Below are 6,580 nucleotides of genomic sequence, written 5' to 3'. Positions count from 1 at the left end.
AGAGAGAGACAGAGAAATGGGAGGAGGAGGGAAGAAGAGGGGGAAGAAAGAGAAAGATGAAGGGAGGAAGGAAGAAAGTATTTTTTTATGAGTGCCTGTAATTTAATCAGGGAGGGAACCACGGTTTCAAAAGCAACATCCCTTGTACCAAAATGAACATGTCCGCATCTGTTCTCTAACAGTCTTAGCGAGTTGCCTTTACCACTAAGAGATTAAGTTCCCTGGGGTCACATTGCTGGCACAGAGAGCATCATCATGGGGTTCGAGAGTCCTAGCTTCTCACTCTCTGGCTGACTCTGGGTGAGTCCCTCCACCTGAGTCTGAGTTTTCCACTTGCAAAATGTGGATAATCACATGCATGTTCTTCTCTAACTCAAAGGCTTGTTTGTGATGAACCAGAGAAAAAGCAGGCGGGCCTACTAAGTGGCCCAGCTGTGGGCTCTTTAGCACCTGATTAGTCAAGCCTTTCCTTCAGTCTTTGAAATAAGGGCAGTAAGTAAAGGTGCTTAAGTTGGCAGGGTTTGAGAAAGTTTAAGCAGTCAAGAGTTCAAGGTGGAGGCCATTTGCTTGCTTACTAAGGCCTTCCTTTTGAACTTCCTACCAAAATTTAAAAAAAAAAAAAATCTGTTCATTAAGAAAAAGGAACTGAAAAGTTATTTCCAGAAGTGTTCACATCTCTGCCCAAGGAAAGCTCATCCAGGTATGGTGTATGTACGTGCTGTATGTGTGTGTGATGTGTGCTTAAGTGTAAAAGGGAGGTACAATCTAATTTTTGTCACCACATCTTAAAAAAAAAAAAAAAAAAGCTTTGGGAGAAACTGAGTAATACCCATAAAGAAGCACAAGGGAATTGTGATTGTTTAACTGGGAGAAGAGAAGACCTAGGGTATGTTTTTGTTGTAGTTTGGTTCAAATAATTGAAGGGAATGCTACATTTTAGTTGGAGGTTAGTGGAAATGAAGATTTAATTTTTCATTCATCCAAGTTTGCAAACTTTCTGAAAAGATTGGTCCCAGGTGGGAACCCCTGATCTAGGAGGAAAATACTAAATAGCTTTGCATATGAAGACTTAGGTGTCTAATATTAGAAGCAGTTCCTAAAATGCTTTAAATTGTACCAAAGAACCTTTTCATCCTGGGTCTAGATAATTCATCTCCGTGAAAGCCAAGGATTCAAGCCATTTGGGAAACGAGGGAGTACTTTGCTGTCAAAATACACCTTCAGGTTAGTAATTGCAGAAACAAAAAAAAGAGAGATCCTTGCTGGTTTATAATGCAAATGGAGCCGAGCCAGAACAAAAGTAAGCTAAGAAGTGAACTCCCCCATCAGAGCCTCTGCTATCCAGATAGATAAATAAGGATGTTTTTTTCTTCTTTGCTGCTTCTCTGGTCCAGAGTTAGCAAAGTGTAGTTTGTTATTTCATTTTTGAAGAGGACCATGACATTAGGGAGGAGGTGCCATGATATGTGAATTGGATTTAAGTGAGGGAGTGGTATGCAGGGTCCTCCAGAGCTATCTAGAACCAGTGGCAAGATATAGATCAGGACGATTGGAGAGGACCCTAGATGCAATGGGAGAAGTTGGCCTTTTTAAGCTAAGGTCTTTAATATGTCTCAGTTTGAGGCAATATCCATTCAGTCATTAAGATCAGGTGACTTCCTAATATACAAATGTGACAATATAGGTTCCCAGCTCAGAAAATTTCGTATTCCCTCTTCCCTATAGACTCCTTGGTCCAGTTTTTAAAAAGTCCTCCACAATCCAGCTCCATATATACATGTATGTTTTTTTCAGACTTTTTTTCCCCATTCAATTCCCTTTGTACATTCTGCCATTTCTGTTAAACTGATGTCTGACCTAGTTCTGCTTCCTTACATTTCCACATCTACATCTCTACATCTTCTGCCTCCCTACATTTCCACAAAGAGCGCTTTCTTTCCATATTTCTGATAATGAAATCCTTCCTTTCTTCAAGGATTGATTCAGAGGTGCTTCTTCCATGAAGCCTTTCATGATTTGACTCTCAGCTGAAAGGTAGGTTCCAGGTTCTCTCCTCATGTTTTCCCAGAGCATTTTGGTTCTCTGACTTCTTTGCTCCAGTATTATCTTTGAATTGTATTTATTTGGGCAATGCCCCTTAACACAACATAACACAGAGCCTTGCACATAGTAAGCAGTAATATTTGTTCCCATGCACTCTGAGTGGTTGGTGTTTCCTTAAATACCTGAGATTTTGCCCCTCAAAGGAAAAATAAAGAAGACAGAATTTTAATTTTTTAATTACCATCCTTTATTCTGTGTAAAATCTGTAGACCAAACTCCTCTGAGAGGCTAACATGGAGAAGTTAGAGAGTTGGGGCTGCTACCCAGAAGCTGTCAGAAGCAAAGCAGTAGATTTACTAGGAACCCCAGTAAACTCCATGCAAGCATCAGAATGATTCTCTTTCCCACCCATTGGATGATAATATTCCTGGCAAGAAGCGTCGTTAAGATTGATGAATCTCCAGCTCTATAAGAGAAGTCTGATGAATATCTATCCCATGCTGTGTTTCAGATTCAGCAATGACACTCAGAACACTGCAGGAGTTGGAAAGTTGTCATCCTTCCTTGGCATTCCAAGCAGGAGCATCTCCTGTGGTCAAAAGCATTAATATCCTTTACAGAGACCTGACCAGGGAGGTGTTCAAGAGAAGGGTCACCATGAGTCAGAGGTACTCAAGAGCTCTTTGTCATTTGCTATGAGTGGAAGCTGAGGGAGTGAAATGTATTTCCAACTTACTGCTGCTGGAAACGTCTTTCCTATGCTATTCCTTGGGGTACAGAAACATTCTGTTGGTGACAAGATGATCACGAATAAATTAGAGAGAGGTCATGAATTTATTTTATGAATCTGATGATACCTGTATTTCAGATTTTTTTTTGATTTTTTTTCTTTTTTTTCTCTCTCTCTCTATTATTATTATTATTTGCTGAGGCAATTGGGGTTAAGTGACTTGCCCAGGATCGCATAGCTAGAAGTGTTACGTGTCTGAGACCAAATTTGAACTCAGGTCCTCCTGACTTCAGGGCTGGTACTTTATCCACTGTGACATTTAGCTGATTTCAGAATGAGAAGATGGAGCATCTGGCTACGGAGGAGACTGAAGAGCCCTCAATAACAAGAACAGACTTTCTGTACATAGAACAGGGGTTCATCTGTACTACTTGGGGAGCCTGACACAATCTTTCTTGTTTAGACACCCTCTGCCCACTCCCCACCAAGGTCTGCTCCCTCTACCTTAACTGAAGTCTAGCCCTTCAGTTATTCCAATAGCAGTAATAATAATGAGGGATATTATAAATGTATATAGGGGTACACATATATATGTATCTGTGTGTGTGTGTATGTACATATTATGTACACAGAGAGGAGAGAAGGAGGAAAGAGAGAGGATAGAAAGAGGGAGGGAGAAAAGGAGAGGAAAGAGGAAGAGGAGGGAAAAGGAGGGGGAAGAGAAGGAGAGAAAAGGAGGGGAGAGGGGAAGGGAGAAAAGGAGACAGAGAGGAAGGGAGGGAGGGAGGGAGAAGAGTGAGTGTGAGTACATGGAAGAAAAGAATTGGGAGCAGGCTTTTCCTTTAGTTTTCTATGATGTGGATTGGAATCTTTAGAAGACAGTGGTCATTGAATCCTTAAATTTATTTTGATGGGGGCATATGGATTTTGATGAAATTAGGGATTAAAAAGCATGACTATGACATCCCCAAATATGAGCTTTTTTTTTTTCCTAAGAGAATATTGGGCAGGTCATGTATGTCTCTCTTCCAGGCTGTTCCCCAGGCTTGGTGGGAATATTTTGATGTGTAAGAATTGTATCATTTTTACTTAGCCCAGATAGCTAGCTTCCCTCTGACTTTAATCAATCAAAGAAACATATTCAAAAAGAGTAAGGGACTGAAAATGGTGACACCAGATCTAGCTATTACTAGCATTACAAGGGATATTTAATCAAATCTCTACTTGACAACACGCTTGTCAGCATATCTAAAATTTCATTATTAAGAATTCATTTCTGCCTTTTTTTCTAGAATAATGAAGCTAGGATTCTCTTCTCCCTCCGGCACAACTTCTCCTATACTCCTTGTTCCCCCACCACCTCCTCCATCTCCTATCGAGGGCTATGGAAACCCTAGTAGGCTTCTGAAAGGTCCCGAAATCTCTGATACTTGACTGAAGTAACTCACACTGAGTTTTGTCTCGTGCGTCTCCAAGGGAACAAGCAACTTCAGATACATCTCTGTTTTGCACCCATTTTCCACTGTGAGTGAGAGTTTTGTTCCCTTGACCTCAATTGTTATTCTTTGGCGGAGGTGTTTTTAAAAATTCTTTTTAAACCAAAGTTTTGACATGTAGTAAATATAGTTTTTGGGGTCTTTGATGTTATATTGTAGAATACTTGTTGTCTTTTGTAATTGGTGAAAGTAATAAAACCTTGAAAGTGTGAGACTTCAATCATTGCCTGTCATAGAATTTGAACAAAAAAATCAAAGAGTGGATTGAAAAAGTATGACCAGAGCTGTTGGAAAACAGAATAACCTTGGTGGTATGTAGTGATTTAGAACATGGTCTCTCCAACCTCAACCTTTCTCTCTCCCTCTCCTTCTTCCTTTCCAATAGCTTGTCAACATGTCTAAAATTTCATCATCAAAGGTTTAGTTCTTTGGTCTTAATGACTTTTCACTTGTGTGAAGATACCCTAGGAGATCTTAAGAGGTGGCTCAGTAGATAGAGCACTGAACCTGAAATCAGGAAGCCCTGAGTAAAGATCTAGGCTCAGATTCTAGGCAAGTCATTTGATCTCTCTCTGTCTTAACTTCTACATCTGTAAAATAATAACAGCAACTACTTTTAAGATCAATAAGATGATATGTGGAAACTCCCTTGCAAACCTTAAAGTGATATTTATTATTATATTTAAATTACATCTTATATGTTATTATATGAAAATGACAGCTATTATTTTAGATCAAGCTCTAAAAGAATATTCAGTTCATCCCAGGGATCCTCAAACTACAGCCCATGGGCCAGAAGTGGCAGCTGAGGACGTTTATCCCCCTTACCTAGGATTATGAAGTTTCTTTATTTAAAAGCCCACAAAACAAAGTTTTTGTTTTTACTATAGTCCAGCTCCCCAACAGTCTGAGGGACAGTGAACTGGCCCCCTATTTAAAAAGTTTGAGGACCCCTGATCTAGATACTCTAGTTCCCTCCTTTTTAGAGATGAGGAAACTGAGTTTGTAGAATTTTAACTCAGATTCTCTGACCCTGAGATTGTGGCACAGTGTCTGGAGGATTTTCCTTGAAATTAGGAGGATTTGAATTCAAATCCAGGCTCTGATAACATATTGGTTGTGCGACTTTGGGTCCTTGCCGGTCTTCCATTAACTTAAAAAACCATATATTAGCAATATCTGTGTTCTATTTTATCTTTACTGTTTGTTCAATATTTCCCAATTACTTTTTATCTCACTGCACTGGGGATGGTAGGCAGTGTTTGATACCTCTGGTCTAGGCTTAATGACTCCAAATTGCTGACAAATTTGTATTTGTAGAGGGAGCTTCTCACCTGGGAGTTTTCACTACCAGTGAAATCACAGGTGCAGCCCCTATGCCCATCTTCAGACTCCAGAATCAGCTCCTATTCTAACTGCTTCCTCCTGTCAACTGATACTTTATTGGGGATTAATTGGGAACAAAATAAAGCAGAGTCAGGGGAATGACTGGGGAGAGGAAAAGAAGGAGGAAGGGGAGAGAGAGTGAGAGAGAGTGAGAGGGAAAAGGGTCTAGAGTGATAGGGAAGGAGGAAGGAAAAGGCAATGAGAGGGGAAGAGAAGAAATGAAAGAAGGAAAAGGGGGAGAGAGAATAATAAAAGGGATGTAAGGTCATGTGATAGAGGGAGTCAGACTGGATTCAGATCCTGAAGGAAAGGAAAAAGAAACAAGTATTTATTTAAATATCTACTGTGTGCCAGATGCTCTACTATCTCATTCTCTGCAAGGTGGGTGCAATTATTATTCCCATTTTACAGTTGAGGATATTGAGGCAACAGAAGTTAAGTAATTTGTCAAGGATCACCCAGCTGGTAAGTGTTTGATGCCTAATTTTGACCTTTATGACTTTGAGCCCACTTCTATATCCATTCTATTATCCAGCTGCCTAAGAGACTGAGTAACTTTATATAAGTTTGTAATCTCTCTGTTCCTCAATGTCTTCATCTCTAAATGAAAAAGTTGACCATGATCTCTGAAGTCCTTCTTGTTCTAGATCCTTGATTCTAAGATTATATATAAATATTGTCTAACTCATATGCTGGAGACTAGAGGTGTAAACCACACCAGCTTCTTCTGAGATGGTTGGTCCCTTTCTGCTTACAATCTGTAGTTCTGTGATCCTTTCCGTGAAGCCCGATTCTTCCATATTGGTTTTTAGAAGCTAATATGGTCCTCCTGAAATCAAATGCAAACATTCTAAGGGATCTGGAGAAAACATGCCTTGATGAAAACAAGTATGTATCAAATGCACAGGAATATAATCACACTGAA

General features: G+C 39.8%; 1 long non-coding RNA gene across 3 annotated transcripts; it reads left to right on the top strand.

The window, feature by feature from the left end:
* LOC127562907 (uncharacterized) lies at nucleotides 1-4,489 on the top strand. Of its 3 annotated transcripts, XR_007953840.1 has the most exons (5): nucleotides 1-700; nucleotides 1,145-1,224; nucleotides 1,976-2,034; nucleotides 2,555-2,711; nucleotides 4,066-4,489. It is a non-coding gene; the product is annotated as an uncharacterized LOC127562907 (long non-coding RNA). The 3 variants fall into 3 exon arrangements; XR_007953841.1 differs by lacking the exon at nucleotides 1,976-2,034 and having other exon boundaries at nucleotides 5-700; XR_007953842.1 differs by lacking the exons at nucleotides 1,145-1,224; nucleotides 1,976-2,034 and having other exon boundaries at nucleotides 12-700.
* The last annotated feature ends 2,091 nt before the right edge of the window (nucleotides 4,490-6,580 follow it).

This window comes from Antechinus flavipes, chromosome 4 (assembly GCF_016432865.1).
Source record: "Antechinus flavipes isolate AdamAnt ecotype Samford, QLD, Australia chromosome 4, AdamAnt_v2, whole genome shotgun sequence".
Lineage (NCBI taxonomy): Eukaryota > Metazoa > Chordata > Mammalia > Dasyuromorphia > Dasyuridae > Antechinus > Antechinus flavipes.
The sequence above is the reverse complement of the archived record's forward strand: the minus strand, read 5'-3'. Positions and strand labels throughout refer to the sequence as shown.